This window comes from Budorcas taxicolor, chromosome 18, assembly GCF_023091745.1.
Source record: "Budorcas taxicolor isolate Tak-1 chromosome 18, Takin1.1, whole genome shotgun sequence".
Taxonomy (NCBI): Eukaryota; Metazoa; Chordata; class Mammalia; order Artiodactyla; family Bovidae; genus Budorcas; species Budorcas taxicolor.
Window position 1 is genome coordinate 19,840,183 of NC_068927.1, and position 22,428 is coordinate 19,862,610.

Below are 22,428 nucleotides of genomic sequence, written 5' to 3' on the forward strand. Positions count from 1 at the left end.
GACAGAGGTCCACGCAGCAGCCCCAGCACGCACGAAGACCTGGAGGCGAAACTCAGGTCTTGGATCACTTCTACTAAATCTCAAGTTCCTCTCTCCCAGCCCTGGTGGGTGGCCCATCCCAGCAGCTCCGAACCCCCTCCCCACTTCCAGACTGGGGAGACCCCCAACTGGCACCTCTGGCAGCTAAGCCCATATCCAAGGCCTTCTCTCCCAGCTGAAGTTCTTATTTGAAATGTTTTCACATGTTTATTTTTGAAGGGGGATGGGAAGAGAAAAGGGAGTCCTGAAGGTCTTTTACTTTTCAGAAAAAAATTTAATAAATAAATAGAGCCTCAAGAAAAGGGCATGGAAAGGTCTCTGCATCTGTAACCACTGAACAAATTAAAATTAGCTCATTTAATCAGCTCCTAATGGCCTGGCTGTCCCGAGTGGGCCCTGGAACACAGCAAACTTCACAGCAGAAACACGCGGGCCAATGTCAGTTTATCCTACAACAAAGGGATTTTCTAAATAGCGCGATCAAAATGCAGCAAAGGCAGGGGAGAGCTGGGGAGACAGAACTCAGCCCCCCAGATCTTGGTGGGCCCCCACCTCCCCACTTTGTCCCTTTGAATGGAACTGTTCTCTCGGCTTTTGTTCTAATTATCCAAACATAGGTGTAACTCTATTCTACAAAGTGTGTTTTAGCCACCAAAGGAGGTTAACACTTGCCCCCACCATACATTCCTGGGGCCCCACACGGTCAACATCCCCCCTCCCCCATTACCTCCAGCCTCCCAGACAGGCACAAACGCACATACAGACACACACACCTACACACACGGCAGTCACATACCCACACGGTTCTGCAAAAAGTCACACGTCACGTACAGTTCCATATACGTAGTTCTATGTGTGCAGTTCTATGCATGCACAATTACATGCACACAGTTACTCTACCACACACGCAGGCACACCGCTCTCAGGTTCCTAACAGCTGGAGGGGGCAGGCGCAGCTCACCGGACCCCCAGGGAGGGCCGCTGTGCACACACCTGAGGCCCAGGCTGGTAGCAAGGACTCTTATTTCCCTGGAGTGGTTTCTCCATGTAACCTGCCACCTGGGCTAAGTCATTAGGGCAACTGAGGAAGGGGAGCAAAAGGCCAGGGAAGAGGGGCCGGGGCCAAGGGGGAAAAGGGGGTGTCTGGTGCCAGGGCAAGCCTGGGCCAGCGGCCACTCCCAGACCTGGTGGGGAGGCTGGAACAAGGCTCCTCTGCCAATGCCAAGCTTATCTTCTAGCCGGCCTACACGCAGCCCTAGAGCCCTGGGTGCTCAGCCCCATGGGTCCTCAGTTAGTCTGGGTTCAGCCCTGGCTCCACCATTCACTAGCTCTGAGCCTTCACTTCCTCCTCCATAAAATGGGAAGAAGCACCAGCCCCAGGGAAACGCCATGCGGACTAAATTGGAGAGTGCAGCACACTGCCCCGCACAGAACAAACTGCATCAACCTTTGCCACTGCCTCCGTTATAACCAAGGGCCTGGTGACCCAGGAGGGGGTCAGACGGTGGGTTAGTGACACAACCAGAAGACAGCTCATCGTCTCGTAGTTTTCACGGTCTTACCCAACCCCAATCCCTCGAGTGAAGGAGGGAGAATTTAAAAAGTAAATCAAAGACATTAAACAGGGTGTAGTGAGGGGGACACAGCAGCCCGCTCCAGTATTCTTGCCTGGAGAACCCCATGGACAGAGAAGCCTGACAGGCTACAGCCCACAGGGTCACAAAGAGTTGGATCCGACTGAAGGGACTTAGCATGCATGCAAGGAGTAAATGACCAGGACGATGGGAGTCTGGGAAGGTTCTGACTTGAACAGCAGCAACCTGGGTCCGTGCCAATGTTATCCTCAAGTCACAGAAATGGAAACTGGGCTCTCTGTGGCAAGCGGCTTGCAAACGAGTCTGCCTGGATCAAGGCCGTGTCCCTGCCCCTTCCCGTGGCAACAGTTTCTGCAGAGCCTGCTCTCCAAACTGTAAAGTCCACCCAGAGGCCCCATGGAGGAAACTGACACCTGAGGACCATCTCCAGCGAGCAGCTCTTGGGACGGGAGGATCAGGCCACTCAACCCACTGCAGACCCAGGAAGGCAGCCCTTCCCCACAATGGCTCACGAAGGCCTCAATATCCCCAGACCTCCCATGTCAAGGAGAAGTCAGGAACCGCCCTTGCCCATGCCACAGACTTGGAAACTGAGGCCCAGAAATGGTGCAGGTGGGAGACTCCAGCTGCCACAGCTCCCAGGTGAGTCCCAATAGGGGCTGAGTCTGCAAGGCTGGAGTCATCCTAGGCTGGGACTCCAACCCTCCTTCCTGGCCCAGCCCTGACCCAGGCAGCTCCTGAGACCTGTGCTATAGGACCCCCAAGGAGTGTTCAGAAAACGGACCTCAACGTGGTTCCAGCCAGCAGGTTCCACTGCGTTGGCAGTGGCTGTGACCAGTCCTATAGGAATACCCATCTCCATCTGACTAGCAGGGCCCAGGCCCAGGAGACTCAGAACCACCTGAGGCAGCATCAGCATGGGCAGCGAAACCTGGGAAACGAGCTCCGGTGCCGCCAATGCCTACAGATCCCACATCCTGCAGGCTCCCCCAGCCCTGCCCCCATCAAGCCCCAGGCCACCCAGGAGACAAGAAGCATGGGCAGTGGAGGTCAAATGCATGGGCTTGGGTTGAAGCTTGGCCCTGTCACATGTGTGGTGTGTGACCTGGGGAAAGTGACCTCCCCTCTCTGAGCCACAAACCTCAACTATAAAATGAAGATAGTGAAAACGGATGCCTCCCTCCCGGACTTGATGATGGAAGGGGATGCTGTCTGGCAAGTGTCTAGCTCAGCGTCTGCCCCCAGGCCCAGTTGGTAGCCCTTAGTAAGCTCAGGGAGTGTGGCTGAGGGAGAAATAAGCTCAGGGAATGTGGTAGGGGGAAAAAAGGAGGGCCTCAAATTTGACTCCTCTCCACAGGCATCCACAGAGCCCTAGGCCATCACACACAATGGGCAGGATAAGGGGCACCCTTCCTCTTTCAGATTCAGCAGGACAGGCGTCCCCATAGACTCAGGCTCACACTCCCCTCCAGGGTCCCTGAACCAAGCCCAGCAGGCAGCTAATGAGGTGGCCCAGAGCGTGCACCCCAGCCAGGCTGACGCAGGAGGGTGGACCCAGAGGCCCCTCAGAGAGCCCCGGGTTTCACTCTCTTACAAGAAGGACTCAGAAGAAAACCACAAGGGAAAAAAGGAGTTGGCAGTCTTGCCCCCACCTGCCACCGTGTCACACCACACGCAGAGGCCCGGCTGGTCTTGCCTCCTGCTTCTGGGCCGTGTGGCCCTACACTCCCCGCCCCCGCCCTGAGCCTCGGTTTCCACTCACTGGGGCTCTGGTTCACCTCACAGGGCCGCAGTGAGGGTAGGAGGAGAATGGAGTCCGGGTGCTGCTGCTGCTGCGTCGCTTCAGTCGTGTCTGACTCTGTGCGACCCCATAGCCAGCAGCCCACCAGGCTCCTCTGTCCACAGGATTCTATAGGCAAGAACACTGCAGTGGGCTGCCAGTTCTTTCTCCAGAACCCTCTGTGGATGCTCTATAAACTGCCACCAGCAGGCCCACAAGTGGGATTACCGGGGAGGAGTGCGTGAGAGGCCAAGGGCAGGCACAACCTGCCCACCCCTCCTACACCTGGGCTGTGGCCACAGGAGAAGTGCTAGGATGGGGTGCTCCCTCCAGGGCCCCAAACACAGGCAGCATGCAGGCAGCGGCTGCTCCAGCTGTCTGCCTCCATCCTGGCCACCCAACATAGCACACGGCACACAGTAGGCAACTGGTCAGGGTTTTCCTAACCTCTAATCCTCGGACAACCTGCTTCTGCAAAAGAGACCAGTGCAGACGTCCACAAGGGCTCCCCGCAAAGACAGAACACGGAATCTGCGCTCATCCACACTCAGACATCACACCCCACAGGCCACGTGGCCCAGGAAGGATGGGGTGGGGGTGTCTGCCCGCTCACAGGCTGCCAGGGATGCTCCTACCTACCCAGCAGAGAAGCTCAGATGAAAAAACCATCCAGCTAGGGGGACGAAACTCTGGGCCCTGAATCCCAGGCCTATCTCACTCTGCCCCCTGTGCCATCGGTGACAACGGCCCTCCTTTCTCTGAGACTGGGTTTCCCTGAGCGCTCCAGCTCCCCCTGCCTCAAAAGCCGTGAAACTCCGGAGACATGGCGCATTGCCTCGCTCCCAGCCTAAGTAGGCTACAATTAATCTGAAGCAGGAATTTTCTTAATTGCTGGGTTTTACAACCCAAACAGAAGAGAGAAAGTACAGCTAGTTGACAACGCTGGCTTGAGGCAAGACAGTTAAAGCATCTTTTGTGTTTGGGAGGAGGAGGAGCTCTTTGAAAAAAGCTGGTGCGGTGTGAATGGATTGCACCTGGAGGACCAAGCTGAGGCACTGCCCCGTGAGAAAAATGTTCAATTCCCTTAGGGAGTCAGGCCAGAAACACTGGTGGGGTGGGGGTGGGGGTGAGCATCTCAAAGGACCACATCTTATCGGGAGTAAAAGAGAAATGTGTAAATAAAGGGAGGTTCACCTCCAATTTTCCTAATTGCCTTCCTTCGCAGGCACATGCCATTCCACACCCCGCAGCCCCTTTGGAAGGTGGTGTCGGAGCCAACAGGATTCTCACGACTAGGAAGGCCGAGCATCCTCATTAGCCGCGCTGGGCCGCTCGGGGGGCACCGGAGAAATGGTGTCAGCAGGCACCAGGCAATGCCCCTCAAACAGGAGGACGGCTGCCCCCGAGGGGAGGCAGAGGACGATGTGTGAAGGGGTTCCTTCAGGCCCAGGATCTTTCAGGGAGCTACAGAACTGGCAGCAGGCACCTCCACACAAACCATGGGCACGGAATCCAGCGGCCAGCCCCTGGAGCCAGCAAGAGTCAGCCCTCCCTGTGTGTCCCAAACACAAATCAACCTGCTACGGGGCATCCCACCTCCTACCCGGGGGCACCAGCCGTGCCATGAGGGACAGAGGTCAGGCAGCGCTGTTCTGTTGATGAGGTCGAAGGACAGCTCTGCCCAGTGCTGACTGAGCAGGATTCTGTGTGTGAAGCCCCGTATATCTTGCATGTGCCGGTCCACAATCCCCTACCTGAAACTCTCGAAGCCAGACGTGTTCCAGAATCCAGGCATCTTCAGGTTCTAGAAAAGTAACAGACTGCCTTTTCCTTGGTATCTGGGAATACCTCAGAAGCAACTGAGCACACTGATATTTCTGCAGCAAAATGTAATTCACCACCATAAATTAAACTCTATAATTTAATGGTTCACATCAGCCAGGTCAAATTTTGCTGCCAAAGGAGAGGTGGTTGTTGTTGATGTTCCGTCGCTAAGTCGTGTCTGACTCTGTGACCCCATCTATGCTAGGCTTCCCTGTCCTTCACTACCTCCAGCAGTTTGCTCAAACTCATGTCCATCGAGTCAGTGATGCCATCCAACATTTCATCCCCTATCATCCCCGTCTCCTCCTGCCTTCAATCTTCCCCAGCATCAGGGTCTTTTCCAATGAGTCAGCTCTTTGTATCAAGTGGCCAACATTGGAGTTTCAGCTTCAGTATGAGTCCTTCCAATGAAGATTCAGGGTTGATTTCCTTTAGGATCAACTGGTTTGATCTCCTTGCTGTCCAAGGGACTCTCAAGAGTCTTCTCCAACACCACCATTCAAAAGCATCAGTTCCTCAGTGTTTAGCCTTCTTTATGGTTCAACTCTAATATCCATACATGACTACTGGAAAAACCACAGCTTTGACTAGATAGACCAAAAACTTCTGGTTTCAGGCTTTCTGGAATTCAGAATAGTGAATAAGGGATTCAGGACCTATACTATACAGTCCATGGAATTCTTTGGGCCAGAATACTAGAGTGGGTAGCCGTTCCCTTCTCTAGGGGGTCTTCCCAAACCAGGGATTGAACCCAGGTCTCCAGCATTGAGGGCGGATTCTTTACCAGCTGTCTTTAATCTTCTTAGGGACACTGCTGGGGAGAATCCGCTGCCATTCCTCCTTTCCAGAAGAGGAAAGTGAAGCATAGGGAAGTTAAGAGCAATTTCCCCACAGTGTCGGAGCACGTAAGTGGGGGAGCCCCCGGCCGCCTGGCCTGAGGGTCTGTGCTCTCCACCCCAGGAAGTCCTGACCAAAGTACTGAACCAAAGTTTAAAAGCTTCCTAAAAAAAAAAACCATCACTCAAGCATATGTGAATGTCCCCAGTCGACCCCACTACATGTGCAGTATTTGGGCTACCCCACCAGGAGGCGCCCTACCTGGAGGCTATCCAGACCCTGAGGGCATCCCACCTGCCAGGGTCCTTGCTGGAGCCCAGAAACCCAGGGTAGGTTTCCACCAGCAGGTGAGACTCCCCACCCCGCCCTGGTGCCCAGGTAATTACTCCCCACCTGACACATTCTGCACAGATCATTTTACCCACAGCAAACATGCTAAACACAGCTCCTGTCTAGGAGAAATGGGTCACAGGGTAATCCCATTTGACAGAGACCAGGGTTTCTGGGTCCAGAAGATCCCCTAGAGGAGGAAATGGCAACCCACTCCAGCATTCTTGCCTGGAGAAACCCATGGACAGAGGAGCCTGGTGGGCACAGTCCACCGTGTCAAAAAGAGTCGGACACGACTGAAGTAACTGAGCACAGAAAAGTACAAGGGCTTCCAGCTGGACTCCCAGAGGGCAGGGACCCCGTCTCTTCAAAAGACGTGCGAGCCCCACAGCTCCCGAGGTAGAGCCCTGGTTGTCTCTGGCTTCTCTTCCTTGGCAATTTTTTTCAGCGGCAGGGAAAGATTGCTGTATAAGCAAAATCCTGATGCCCTATTACCAAATAATTACATGATAATTTCGTAGGCATTAAGACACTCCCACCGGTGCAAGCCGTGGTGTCCAGCCCGAACAGAAGCCGCCCTGGACAGTGAGTGCTTGTTAAAGAGAACTCCAGCGTTGAGAAAGACCCCCAGCTGCAGTGCTGGCCCGTTCTTTCTCTGCTCTGATTTCTAATTAAAAATTAAAGCAGGTACCTTTCTTCAGAAATCCAATTAGAGAGAAGCATCAAACTGATGGGCCAAAGCAAGCACATGTGTGCAAATACACATGGGGACACGCGTGTGTACTTGCACATGCACGTGCAGGCACCAACTCTCCTTCCTGCCTCAGCAGCAAATCCCAATCCAGTCTTCCGTTCAGTCAGCACGGATGGTGGTAGTGGTGGTGGTTTAATCGCCAAGTCATGTCCAACTCTTGTGACCCCATGGCTGTAGATGCCTGGCTCCTCTGTCCATGGGATTCTCCAGGCAGGAGGACTCGCCAGTTTCTGGGCACAGCACGTGACCACGAGGAACCAACCCCGAGCCCGTGCCTTCAGGAGCATATTCTTTAAAGGAGACTGAGGGAAGGGCGCGAGACAAGGGGGACTACGGCGGACCATAAAAAGGGTGTCGTCAGGCGGAAGTCACCTCTGGCTGGCCGACCGCGGACGCCACCACAGGGCAGACAAGACCTCAGGCTGGGTCTTAATTTATGGGGAAAAAATAAAAAGCCAAGGGGCAGGCAGACAGAACATTCTGGGCAGAGGAAATAACCAGGGCACGAAAGACAGCTGGCATGAGAATGGAAGCTATTCCAATAGATGGATGGATAGTTAGAGAGATAGATACATAATAGGTAGATGTCAATATTACCTACTACATGCACTTAGACCTCATGTAAATTGAGCTATACATTCAGCAAAAAGAAATAGCCTGTTATTCCATGTTATCTGAGAGCAGGCACCCAGGAAGGGTCAAGTTGAACATAACTTAGCTCTTCCATCCATCACCTTATGTCCCATCAGCCTCTCCTACCACGGGCGCCTCAATCAGAGTGCCCACAGGACATTCGGTGTATATACAAGCAGTGCACAGAGTGCTCTCGGCTGGGTTGTTGCTGTTTAAGTCCTCAGTAGCTGTCCGACTCTTTCCTGACCACATGGATTGTAGCCCACCAGGCTCCTCTGTCCATGAGATTCTCCAGGCAAGAACACTGGAGTGGGTTGCCATGCCCTCCTCCAGGGGAATCTTCCCGACCCAGGGGTCCAACCTGCGTTGCCTGCTTCGCAGGCAGACTCTTTACCGCTGCGTCACCAGGGAAGCCCGCTTGGGTGGGTAGCAGCCCAATCTATGTCTTCAACAAGCGTCAGTGGTCCTGCCATGTGTCTATGACTTGCTGCCAAAGTGCATACAGAGCACTGTTCCACTTTACAAGTAAGGACAGCAAGGTTCGGAGAGCTGATGCCACTCTGCTGCAATCACAGAGGGGCAAAGCCTACGTCTGACCCCAGGCAGTGTGGCCCTAGAGTCCAACCTCGGGACCACTAGACAGAGAGCAGCGTGAATAAAGTGGTATTCCAACAAAATCATCAGGCAACAGCCCGTGAGTGGGATGGGACAAAGAGAAAGCAGAGAGCAGACACCCAGGGAGGCCAGTGCAACAGCCCAGCCTGGAGGTGCTAGGGGTGGACCCTAAGAATGAGGCCTCAGAACAGACTGATGGCAGACAGAGGGCTATCTAGGGTGGCGGGAGGTCTAGCGTCTAAGTGAAGAGATTTTCTTCAATAAACTACAGTCTGTGAGCTACTGGTGACCAAGTTTTCTTAGGAAGGAATCACCCCAGTCCTTCCCCACCAGTCACCACCAGCCCTTCCCCACTTCTCTCTTGATGGGAGAAAACACTACTATCCCAAGAAATCCTGAGAATATCCTTCCCACCACCCATATGGACAGGATGGTGGATAGACAGCTTAGGACTGCTCGAGGCAGAGGGGGAGGTGCATACACCTGTGGTGTGAGTATTCATCTTCCCCTGAAATGATCCCATGCATTTCCTCATGCCAATATTACAGGACTGTGGGAAGAGTACCAGAAACAAGAGTCACCATTTCCACCGGATCTGCTGACATGCTGTGTGACCCTGGAGACATCACTCAACCTCTCTGAGCCTTGGCTGCCTTTATCTATTGAGTCACACACACAATAAACATGTACACATGTGCCATTATGTTCCAGGTGCTGGGTTGGGAGTAGAGAGAGGACAGTCAGTCCTACACGCCTCATGGGGCCAAAGCCCGCCCTGGATACAATGCCAGGAGTTGCATGTCCCCACCCATGTGCTGGAATGACTGCCCTGGTCATCTGTGATTAGGTGGGGGTGGGGAGGAGTCTTGGGAATTCTAGAAAGTTAAGCCACTCCCAGAATCCCCTATCTGCTGGGCCCATGCCCAGCACCAGGGGCAGCCTGCCGCCCCACCACTCCATGGCTCCATCAGCCGGGACTGGTCACGTAGAAGCTCGGGAGCCTGGCTGCCACGGCCTCCGCCACCACGGCTGCCACCGCCCCGCCCCCTCCTGCCAGCTGCCTTTGCGCCTGCTGCCGCCGCTGCTCATTTCCAGGCAAATGTTCTAGTTAATTAAAACACACCCAAGTGCTCACACGCACATGAAGCCAAGCTACAAAATCTGCTCTACCCAACTGCAGCTTCTTTTCTCCAGCCTGGGATCCACACCGGCAAGGGAGGTTTCCAAAGCTGCTGTTATTGGTACCAGGCTTTCGCTTATACAGTCCTACTGGGCACACAGGCTTATACACAAGGCATGTGCAGGCGCACGTGTGTCCATGCACACACACACATTCATTCTTGCTCCATACACACATGTATGCAGGGTTGCACACACCCACAGGGCTCCCGCCTCCAGGAGGTCTTCTCCAGCTACACTGACCCTCCAACTCATAACATCAGCCACAGTGAATGCATAAACACTCAGAGCAGGAGGGGATGAATGAACTACAGAAGACTCAACTGATCCTCGATGCCTCCAGCAATCGGGAACAGCACAGCTCTGGCCCTGAGCCCCATTTGGGTGCTCGCTGGATCAGCAGAATAGACTGAATTCCCCAGGGAAAGAGCATCCAGGAGGGTATAATCTCTTGCACTTCCACCTACGCTGCGGAGCTCTGCCAGGCACTAACCAGGACCCATGGACACGCGTATGAGTGTATACCTGTGACGTGTACAGCCCATGTCACCAGAAAACTCACCTTCCCAGATCCGGACATCCAAACCAACCAGGAGCTGGTGCGAGAGAGATCTGACCATCAAGGCCAGGAGATGGAAAGCAGCTCCCTTCAATGGGACTGAGCTTCAAGAAAGGCAGCAGAGTGTCTGTGGGTGGTCCATGGGACCTCCTAGCATTCTGGGCCTAAGATGGGTCCACGGCCATCAGAAGGCAGGTAACTCTAGCTGATAAAACAGCCAGGATGAAACAGCTAGCTATCTGCCCCAGCACACATTTCTAGCACACTCCAAGTCCACCGAGATCACCTTGCTGGTAGGAACCAGGAACACTCACCTTCTTGATGAGGGTTTGACAGTCATGCAAGAATTCAGTCACTTAGAGCCCTGGATGAGGCCTGGCAAGGATTTCTGTTCAAGGAGAAGGGGGCGGCTGTGTTGGGTACCTCAAACTGTATCACATGGACAAGAGGTTATCTCATTCATGCCATGGGACTGGCAAAGCTCTCTGTGGAGAGTACAGACATAGCTTTTGAAAGGGTGTTTGGGAAGGAGTGAAGACAGTGGCCCAGCAGACATCTCAGTCACCCACTCAAACTATGGTCCTGGACCAACAGCTCAGCACTGCCTGGGAGTTTAAGAGCAGGGCAGCATTCCAGGCCCTATCTGGACCTGCTGAATCAGAACCTGCATTTTACAACATTCCATGAAATTAAAAGATGCTTGCTCCTTGAAAGAAAAGCTATGAGAAACCTAGACAGCATATTAAAAAGCAGAGACATCACTTTGCCAACAAAGGTTCATCTAGTTGAAGCTATAGTTTCTCCAGTACTCATGTGGGGATGTGAGGGTTGGACCATAAAGAAGGCTGTGTGTGTGTGTGCTTAGTTGCTCAGTTGTGTCTCTTTGAGACACCATGGACTGTGGCCCACCAGGCTCCTCTGTCCGTGGGGATTTTCCAGGCAAGAATACTGAAGCGGGTTGCCATGCCTTCCTTCAAGGGATCTTCCCAACCCAGGGATTGAACCCAGGTCTGCCTCATTGCAGGCTGAGCACCAAAGAATTGATGATTTCAAACTGTGGTGCTGGAGAAGACTCTTGAGAATGCCTTGGACTGCAAGGAGATAAAACCAGTCAATCCTAAAGGAAATCAACCCTGCATATTCATTGGAAGGACTGATGCTGAAGCTGAAGCTCCAAGACTTTGGCCACCTGATGTGAAGAGCTGACTCACTGGAAAAGACCTTGATGCTGGGAAAGATTGAAGGCAGGAGGAGAAGGGATGAGATGATTTGATGGCATCATCAACTCAATGGACATGAGTCTGAGCAAACTCCAGGAGATAGTGAAGTACACGGGAGCCTGACATGCTGTAGTCTATGAGGTCGTAAAGGGTTAGACAGGACTGAGCAACTGAACCAAAACAATAATTATAATTATGATTATCTGAAAGCGAAATGAAAATATACTTCTTTCTTTAAATGTGTGTGTTCAAACAGCTATTAAGTTCTCAGGACATAAGTACTTGTTATTTGCACCTGACTCTTTGAACAAAGGGAACCATTAAGTAATTCTTTTGGCTTAGAGGTACCCTGAAAAAAAAAAAATCACAGACGCTAAGGTATTATGATCCAAGAAAGCTGGGAACCTCTGAACTCTGTATAGGGTGTGGTCTGGGTGACAGGGATGCAACAGGGAAGAAGGCAAAGTCCTGCCCTTTTCGGACTGACAGTCTGGTGGGAGAGATGGACAGTAAGGGGGTAGGCAATCAAATCATCCTATAAGATGTTAGGAATCAGTAACGTGCATGAGCCCTGCTCTCCAGCTCTGTCCTCTCCCTGTCATCAAGTCCCCACACCAGACACCTTTCCTCTCTCTCCTCTCATGCCTACATAGCTCGTCACCAAGTCCTGCCCATTCTGCATTCAGCCTGGTCTCAAATCCACCCACCAGCCTCCTCAGTTTGCTTCCATCACTTGAGTCCCAGCCACTGTGGCTGGCTGGTTGGTTGGTTGTTGGCTGGTTGGTCTGGACCACCTCACTGGCCCCTAACAGGATTCCCCGTGTCTAGTCCAGTCCAGATACAGATCTTGGCAGAGCACAGGTCCACTCACACTGTTGCCCTGCTTAACATCCCCTCGAGACCTTCCCACCACGCCAAGCAACTCACAACTTCTCCAGCCTTGGAATCAGACTGGACCTGCTGTCCTCATTTGTTCTCCCATATTGGTTTTCACACAGAACCTGCGATTTATCCACAGCACCCACCAAAAGCCCCGCTTTGCAAAGATGTGAAGTCATCAAAACGAATACAGAGCAATCTGATGTTGAAATGGTGGACAACCTCAAGCTAGTAGCTCCTATCATGTGCAGCAGACGCCGAGTACTGCTGTGTTCCCCTTGAAAATTTAAAATATACCACAGAGCTCTGGCAGATTAGCTCTGCCTTGGCCCACAAGTTGGGGAGATCGATTTACTGAATGGATGGATGGATGAATAAATGAACGAGGACCATTAGGAGAATCTGAGACACAAAATTCAATCCTCACTCCATACGAATGTTCACAGATACCTGTGAATACTGGTTGAAGGATGCCATCCCCAGCTGCTTCAGAGCCCACTGGGTCTCCCTCTGGGTCTCAAGTCTGCCCAGCAATATTCAGGTAAAGAACCATCAGTATATAGGTCAGGAGCCATCAGTATATAGGTCAGGAGCCATCAGTATATAGGTCAGGAGCCATCAGTATACAGGTCAGGAGCCATCAATATGCAGGTCTGGAGCAATCTTCATTTGTAAAAGCACAAACTTTAAGCCAGACAAGTGCCAGTGTCTGTCAAGGCTAGTGGAGAGAAATAATTTTCTAAGAAATGTTCATGTCCCTCAGCTCCAAGGAACCCCAGAGTTGGGACAACAGGCCTATCCAGTAAGAAGACCAAAAGGCTCCCCAGATTTTGAGAGTCAGGGGTTCAAGCCTCAGGAGAGCAACACAGAAAAACCACATGGGGGACTCAGTACAAGAGGGAAGGGAAGCAAGTGATGAAGGGTGGGTTTGGGGAAACGGCCAAAGCACAAAAGGCCTTCTTTGTCTTAAGCATCGGCAGCAGCTGCACCGGTTTGGGGAAAATGAAACCCACCAGCATCCAGACTAAGCCGCTTCCAAGTTTGAGTGGGAAAAGAGACATGGTTCTCTTTCGGCACCTTCTTTCCCCCTGGGCAGCAAAGCTTTGGTTCCTGCATGCTTTTGAGGGTGGGAAGAGGAGAGAAAAACTCATGTGTGTATTAACACTGTCAAGATCACGTCAGCGACAGGCTTCATAAAGCAAACGGTGCAGATTTACAAACCTTGGCGTTGGAAGGACTGACGGACGGGGAGATTAAATGGCAGAGTGTGTGCAGCAAAGCAGAGGCTAATGAGACCTCAGACCAGATTGTTTCACCACAAATGTCAGGGACTTCAAAGTGATGGCTCCCGGCCCATTGTGCAGTGAGAGAAGCCCACGGGCACGCCCAACCCCGTGGCCTCTGCCACCACCCGCAAGCGCCTGCTCGCCACTCCTGGAGGCTGTGAGGGTTGTGAGCTGGGCTTTCCAGCCTCCACACAGTCGAATCTTCCAATACTGGAATTCTTTCCAGGACTTCCCTGGTGGTCCAGTGGTTAAGACTCCGCACTCCCAATGCAGGGGACCCAGGTTCGCTCCCTGGTCAGGGAACTAAATCCCACTCACAGCAACTAAAGGGTTCGCATGTCCAGCTAAAGACTCTACATGCCACAACTAAGACCCCAGGGCACTCAAATAAACAAACATTAAAAGAAAGAATTCTTTCCACGCCCTACCCAGCACCCCCTCGGCACGCTCCGCCTCTGCACATGGTTGTCTCCTCCCTTCCTCCCCAGCCCCCTGCATCCCCCTCCTGTTTCTCAAGGTAGGGACCCCCTTGGCCCCCATCTCTGCTTCCTTTTCCCTTCTGCTAGCTCTCATCCTACCCTTTCTTCCTCACCCTCAAAGGGTCTGTCCCGCCTTCTCTGCCTGCTCCCCCCTCATTCCCTCCTCCTGAGCCTCTTTCTCTCTATTTCCCCCTTTCCATCCCACTCCTCAGGCCCCTCTCTCCACCAAGGAGAAAGGAGCCAGGGAACAGGCGGAGCTGCTGGGGCTTGCAGGAGCTCACAGGGCTGGCCGAGCACATCCCACCCCACCTGCTCGGGGGAAGAAGGGTGAACCCGTGCACAGAAGGCCCAGCCGCGGGGAAGAGCCCTTGGCCTGCCAGAGCCTCCCAGGCCATACGCGCCAAGCCAGGGTCTGGAGCAGTCGCGAGGCCTGAGGACCCCCCTCCCCTCCCTCTGGAGAACTGCCCCGGCCTGGGGTCCCAGGAGGGGCCTCGCATCTGGCCGGAACAGAACCTCTGACAGATGGGATGTCGCCGAGCACGGCAGGAGGGCCTGAGAGATGGGAGGAGAGAGCCAAGCTTGTCGGGGAGCTGAGCTGGCCAAAGCCGCAGGGGTCGGTCTTGGAAACCGGGAACCTGAGGGAGGGTGGCAAGGTTCAAATCTTAACTCCATCACCTCCTCCTGGCTGTGTGATCTTGGGCAAATGAGAACTTCTCTGGGCCTCAGTTTCCTCATCTGGAAAATGGGCATGAGGTCCCAATACCCACCTCATGGGTATTGGGCTGTGGTGATGATGAAAGGGGATGGGCCTGTTGTAAACACTGATGATTACAGCTGAGCCTCTGAGAGGTGTCAGGACTTGGTGCCTGTGTTGGTGCCTCTGAGAAGGTGTCAGGACTTCAGCACAGTGGCCATCTAGGAAATGACCCCCCCAGGACCCCCACCCAACTCTGAGTGCCCCCTCTCACCCAGGAAAGGGAGGGTCATAGCTGAGAAGCATCGTACCCAACAGCCTGTCCACCTGTTTCTGACACTCCAGGCTACAGAGCTTCAGTCCCCAGAGGACCAGAGAATCGGCCTGGCCATCCATCTGTATTCTTCTCCAGTTATAACCCTGTGGACGGGAGCAGAGGTGTGCCCGGCGCCTGCCACTCACTTTGCCCTCTGACCTCTCTCTCAGCAGCACCTACTGAGCTCTCTTGTGCACAGTGAGTGCTGGCCGCAGCCGAGAAGGCCCCGCATGGAGCTGACCATGTCATTCAGGACACAAGACAACGTAGGAAAATTACGCCAAGTAAGTGTAAAACCTATTTCACTTATTTCACACTCATTTTAAAGATGGGATAAGAGCCACAAGGAAGAACTTTGCATAAGTAGTATATTCTTATACTTAACACTCATTCTTCACATGAGGACATTCCTTCTTTGGAGCCGCAAATTTTGACATGTCAGTGGTGCATGAGATGGACCTCACCACTGATACCCAAGGGATGAAGGGCCATGTTCACTCACAGCCACCCAGTGGCAACCCAGGGCTAGAACTCAGTTCTCCTGATCCCACATTCAGAATTCTTCCCTCTCTGCCCAGGCACAAAGACAAGGGTCTGCAGAGGGAGACCAGACCAGGGTCCACAAAGAAGAGAGGCCTCCTGGGAAATTCCAGTGTAGCAGGCATGACGTCAGCACCTTCTCCACACCTCAGGCTGGGCCCTCACATGGTCCTTAGGAGCAGCTGCTATATGGACCACGGACTCTGGAGGCAGGTCAGGCCATGAACTCACTGTGCAAAGAAGCAGAATGTGTTAGAGTCCCTCTGGTTCTAATCCTGCAAACCCACATGTGCATGAATAAGGACCCAGAGAAAGGATGTAGACAGGGAGATCGAGTGCTTTGGAAAAAATATCCTTGTTGCCCAAATTCTACTAACTGCTGTCTCTGCCTCATCTATTGAGCTCTCAGGTTGTCAAACTACAGTAACAGGGACAGACCTATCAGGGATATTTAGATTCTCAAATCACCATGGGGAAGATCAAGGGGACATTTATAAACTATTATGAGGAAGCTCATGCTATTAATTAGCCCACAGGTTGGATGATGACAGAACAGGGCAGAAATGAAAAGACCCCAGGCTGTAAGAAAAACCATCTGACATAGTGGTGTATACGCTTCCCCGTCACCAGCTCAGACCTGGCCACATCTCTCTTGGAACGCCTGCTTTCAGGATGAGGATGAAGAAAGGGGAAGCTGAGTCCTCCAAAGTGCTGGTCAGGGGGCGAGTGGTTCCATGACATCAGGGTCCTCGACCCCAAAGAGCAAATCTAGGGGAGTCGCTGTGGATTGACAGCAGAAACCCAGCTCATGAGGACTATGGAGCCCCCCTGGGAGCTCTGTCTTCCCAGAATTCCCAGCTATACAAAGTCCTTCCCAACCTGAGCCTCCTCAAGGCCCCTCCATGCAGGCTAGACAGGAAGCACTCCCACCCCCACCCAGCTGCAAGCGGGAGCTGCCGAAGGCTAGGGTCATAAATGAGCGGGCCCTGTCAGGCAGGGAAGTCTGAGGGCTGGCCGCCAGGCTGTGCACACACCAGGCAAAGCAGGTCTGTGTGCAGCCTGGACAGCAAGAGGAAACAGACAGCCCTCCTGCGTCAGCCCAGAAAGGCAGGGGCACACACGCCATTCCCACAGCTGCTGGCTGTCCCCGGTCCCAGAGGCCTGGCGAGGCGGGCCAGGAGGATTTGCAAGGGAACAGCCACACTGGACAGGCCACCTCCATCTGGGCAGGACGCCAGCCCCAGGGCTGGCAGGGGGCCTCCAGAAGGCAGCAAACAGGGAGTCCAGGGCAAGATCTTCAAGGGCCCGGCAGCACCCAACCCCAACATGTGTTAACTGCTCTGGAGACTCACGGAACATGTCCCCTCACCACAGGTGACGTGTGTGACAGGACTGGGTGGGCCTAGCAGGGGATGGCTCAGGGGACACCCTGTCCTCTCGCAGGGCGGGGTTTTGGGGTCGAGCGGCCGACAGGCTGGGGTTCCTCACACTCGAGCCCCACTGTCCCCACCAGCTTTGCCCAGGCCCCTGCCCCTCCCAGTGCTGTCAAAACGGGGGAAGGATCTGGTCTTCCTCCGGGCCTCCCCACTCTCTGCTCACCCCGGTGCCCAAGCCAGAAACCATGGGTCACCCTGGACCCCACACTCCCTGGCTGCCACTGCTTAATCCATTTCCTGGTCCTGTCAACTTCACGGTCTAGGACACCCCCTTCTCTCCACTCCCACCACCTGCACCATCACCCCAGCTTCCCCAACTGGCCCACACCCACCCCCTCAGAGCAATTCAGAGAGCGAAGCTGATGATGCCGAGACCCCCAGCCCCAGCTCCACCTTGGCCCATGAGGCCCCATAGGGCCTGATCCCCACAGTCCACCCCTATGCGCACCACGCTCCCAAGACCGCCTGATGACAGTCCCCCAACTCGCCAAACACCCCCTGCCTCCAGGACTTTGAGCCTTCTCTCTGGACTCAATCTCCCGTTATTCCTGTTCCGCACTCCACCCTCATTTTCAACATCGATTATTTTTCTCTCTCATGCCTCCCACTCTTCCTTCTGGATGTGCATGGGCCCCTGATGATATATGTAGTCATGTGGGGACTTGTCAATTGTCCTGCTCCCCACGAAGGACACCCACCACTCGGCACAGAGCCTGGCACACAGGAGGCACCCACTGAATACCTAGCAAAGCATGCAGCGTGTGCAAATCCTGCTACTGGAGCCCGGAGTAGACGGGCAGGAAGGCCAGCCTCGGACCCTCCCAGGAATGAACCATCAGCACCAGCCAAAGTATGAGGCGGTTCTCACAGGAACCTGTCCCCTTGCTAGCAGAGTGGGCGCACACCCTCATGAGTGCCAGGCACACAGCGGGGGTGACACTTGGCCTCAGACACCACGTGCAGAACTCTCCCGGCCCCAAAGACCTCATCTCCAGGAAGGCCCCTACATCAACCTGAGAGCTGGATGCTCTCGGGCCACTGCCCTTCTTAGTCTGCCCTGACCCCTCCAGCCTGTCCTGCTGGCCCCCACCTTGCTCTGGCAGCCTGGGGACCAGCCACCCTCTCACTCCTTCCAGGCACAGGCCTTCCCCAGCTCCCAGCCTTTGCCAGCACTGTCCTCTGACCAAGAAAGCCTTCTTCCTCTCATCTCTTCTGAGAGACTTCCCATCAAGACCTGAATTTCCGGCTTCTCGTGGAAATCTGGAAGCATGGGCCACACCGGATCCAGCCTCCAGCAAGGCAGCCAGCAGCAGGAACTGGGGAGCAGCCGTTCCCCTTCACAGGCACGTGATCTCCATCACCCAGCCCCACCCGGCCTCCTCACCCGCCCGACCCCCAGCATCATCATCTGAGCCTGTGGTTCCAGCAGCAGCCACACACGTCCCCCTCGCAGGCCTGGATCACAGGCTTCTTATCACCAAGGCCTCATCTTCTCATCTCTGTCCATGCCACAGGGCCCTTGCTGGGAAGCCCTCTGAGTGTGCTCAGGAGATGAGCAGGAAAGGATGTGCAAACAGGCCAGACTCTGACACCCAGGCTCTGCCTCCCACCTCCCGTCCTCTGGCCAGACGTCTCCATTTTATCTCTGCTACCTGAGCTACCAGCTCATATACCTCTTCCTGTGGCTTGTCTCTTATAGTTTATTAACATCCACCAATAAACAGTGTGCAGGCCTCCCACACAGCCACCAAGAGAAGCCAGGCTCTGCGGGCTAAGCCTCCCTTGTCCTGCTCACTCTCAGCACATCTTTGGCCATAAGGGAACAATTAGGAAAAACTCCCTTCAGGTTATATTTAGAAAGGGGTGGAGGGGGAAAGGCTTCCTCTAGTAATTTTCATTCAGTTGCACACGACTGCCTGTCCCCACCTACCCGCAGGCCAGCGCCATGGGGGCAGGCAACCGCCTCTCCCCGAACATGGGTTAAAATCAAGCCCAGCCTCTGCCCAGCCCTGATTATGCCCACGTTTAAAAATAAGATGTGAAAGATGCATTATGTAAGACCTGTAACACTCTCCTGCCCACCTCCAACTCTGGAATCAAAGATCATCATTTCTGCCATCAAAAAAGAATGAAAGAAAGGCAGGAACAATGAAAATAGCCGCCCAACATGAGCCAGATCAAAGACATGGGCACAGAAAATGAGGAGCCAGGGGGGCCTTTAATTACTGCCTGCATCCTCCGAGTCGTGTGGCGAGAGGGGAGAAGAGAAGTTTTGAAGGCCACCAGGTTCCGTCCTGCTGCGGCTCCTGTTTCCACCGCCAGCACCAGTTCCCGACAAACTCGAGCCTTTCATTTTCCTCTCTTTTTTCCCTCCTTTTTCTCTGCCCCCCACATGCCAGACAGGACTCCCAGACTCCCCAGTGCTTGCCGTCCACCAGCAGCGAGAGCTCAAAGGGGCTCCTCGGAGACCCCAGGAGGGGATTCAGCCCCCACCTCGGAAGGCTGGAAGCCAGGTGGGCCCAGCCCCCAGCAGCAGAGAGGCTCATGGAGGGACCCACGGTGGGCCGTCACTGCAGACCACACCGACTTTTTTTTTTTTTGCAAGTCTCCCTGGTTGAGAGGGGAAAAAAAACTCTTCAAATTCACATTGGGCAGGGCTCCGTGGGGCAGCAGATCAAACCTGAGGACCGGCTGTTTGAGCTCAGCGGCAGAAAAAAGGATTGCCCAGGGACTGAGCTTAAGTAGAAGCTGGATTAAACTTCAAACGCAAACTCCCCCTTTTTTTACACAGCAGACAGTCATGGCTAATATTGCAATATGGACTCTGAAAATGCATTACAAATAACTTACTCTGGACCCAAACTTGGGCCTTTTGTATCAGGGGGAGGAGTCAGGGAGATAATTGCAACAGAAAAGACACATGGGAGCCCGCCCTCTTTGCTTGGCGGAGGGAAGTCCATCAGTGTGGGGCCCAGGAGGCCGACAGCGGGTCTCCATTCCGAAGACACCTTGCTGGCCAGTCAGGCGGCTCCCCCGGAGGCTGAATGAGGCTTGGGTCTTCCCCAGGTATGAGAATCCAGGTATATTTCATAGATGAAGAAATGCCTGGACGGGGTGGCAAAAGCAGTGATGCTCTTAAAGCCTGTACCCAAACAATGGGGTGTAACTGTGTTCTTCACGTGATCAACGCGTGACTCACTGAAACAGAGAAAAAAACTTACAAATTCACAGGTGATACAGATGGGAGCAGAAGACAAGTGTAAGTTGTAGGATTTTTTTTTCTTTCAATACCTTCAGGGTAGCCCTGTGGCTCCCAGAGGGTCGGGAGCCTGACCGTGGCTGCACTACAGACGTCAAGATGAGCCTGAGCTGGGCTGGGATGGGCTGGCCCTCACTGGGCTCCTGCAGCCAGCACCCCAGGGACCTCAAGAGATCCTGGCTGTGAACACAAACACAGGAGGAGGCCCTGGAGGCCTGGGTGCAGGACTAGTGGCATTTGCTCCTGTTCGTCAGGACATGGGTCCCAGCTGGTGCTGTATAACAAAGAATTTGGGCAAGGACATGCTGCTTCCCTAGAGAATTTTCCTACAGTGTTTTCAGAAATGCCCAATATCCCCTTCCCTAGGATGACTCCTCCTTGTGACCTGCAGGGGTTCGGAGCTGCCTGCAGTATCAGGGAGATAAGAGAAGACCTGGTCCTTCTCCCTTCACTCAAGAATGCCCTGGAAGAGGCCAGAAGACCCTAAGAGTGAGCAAACTGCATGTGGCACTCGGCAGGGGTCCCAAAGGCTTGTGGCACCATTGCTGACATCTTTACATAACTTGACAAAGGGCAGCAACAGGCTGGGGTGTTGCTGGAGGAGGTGGCCAGCTGGAGATGGGTCTGTGCAGAGCAGCTAGGCGGTGTCCTTCCCTAGACAGAAAAACCGGGGTGGGTCCTCCCTTACAGTGGCCACATCTCTGGACCCCACAAGGCCCCACAGGCTCCTGGGGCAGTGACTCCGCTCTGACACAGGTGGCTCAACAGTTAAAGGTCCATGGGTGGCGCCTCGCTGGGGTCCACCCAGGCACTGCAGCCTGCACTGTTTTGCGCAGCTCCATCCACCATCCACCAGGAAAGCTCTCTTTTCTCCACACCCTGCCCCACTCCCTCTGGTCCCTCTGGGGTGCCCTGTTCCAGGCTAAGAAATAAACAGAACCACCATTCACTGGGTGCAGCCCCAGAGTGCTAAGCGGTATGCTGGCCCCTCTGAACCTCCCATCACCACACAGGTGAGTCTTCAGCGGCTCCATTTCACAGAAGGGTACACTAAGGCTCACAAATAGGTTCACTGCCAAAGATCACAGAGAGAACCTGAGCCCAGCACTGAAGAGATCCATTGATCTGCTTTCCTTTCCACGGTGTGATGTCATCTCCCAAAGATTCCTCAGAGCTCCCACCCCATCACCATTAATAACAGCTGTAATGATAATAATAATAAATAGCTCTCGTGAAAATGCATTCCAGAGAGGTTCTGGAGGAGGCAGCAACGAGGCCCTGTTGGATTAAGCAGATGAGTTATTCATGCCCCAAAACAGAACTCTAGGCAGCGCCCAGCCATCCCCAGCATGGGCACACAGACCACTGCACTGAACATCCTTCCCAGCGAGAACAAGGCTCTGCAGAGAGGCAGACGGAGGCTGTGAAACAAGGGGGCCCAAAGAGAGGGCCTCTTCCTTCCTGCCAGAGCACAGGACATGTCAGCCATCAGCTTTCCAATAAGGAAAATGGAAAAGCGAGGGAGCTTCCTCCCCTGCTACTCCCCACAGCCCAAGATTGAGTTGTGTGCCAGGCCCAGGCCTGGGGAGGATCCAGCAGAACTGCAACCAGCTGTGGCCCAGGAGAGCAGCCCGTGGGGTGGGTGGGGGCAGACTCCCCAGCACTCCTCGGCTGGAGAGGGCAGCGGAGCGGGGAGGAGGGGACTGCAGAGAGGGGCAGGAGGTCTGCGGGCACACTTAATGAACTCCTGCTGACCAATTCCTGTCTTGCCAGACGCAGCCACTGGGGACTGCATGCAGACAGGAGGGGCCACCTCCCCTCGAAGCCAACGGCTCCAGCCTGAGACCCAGGTATTTCACCAGGGTCATTGATTACTTCCTTCTCGGAAGCAGGCCCACTGCTGTTGACTCTGGGCCTCTGGTCACCAGGAGGGGGTCTGCAGTGGCGGCTCCTTAGTGGGGAGGGATTTGCTCAGACCAGGACAGGGGAATCCTTCAGAAAGAAGTGTGAACGTGGCCCCTAAAGATGTCCTCTGGGTCAATACATGCATATATTGAGTCTGTACTACAAAGATATACTCTAGTCTTACCAGGACCCTCGCCTTCTTGGCAATTTCTGAATTCTGAAATTTCTAACTGTACAAAGAGCTGGGAAGACACTTGAGTCTCTGCAAA

At 54.0% G+C, this 22,428-nt stretch overlaps 1 protein-coding gene and 1 non-coding gene across 4 annotated transcripts in view; one reads left to right on the forward strand and one right to left on the reverse strand.

Annotated features, from left to right (window-relative positions):
• Positions 1–22,428, reverse strand: part of ZNF423 (zinc finger protein 423) — a 342,644-nt gene that overhangs the window by 171,533 nt on the left and 148,683 nt on the right. The window lies entirely within an intron of this gene.
• TRNAG-CCC (transfer RNA glycine (anticodon CCC)) lies at positions 13,761–13,833 on the forward strand. The gene has a single exon. It is a non-coding gene; the product is annotated as a tRNA-Gly (tRNA).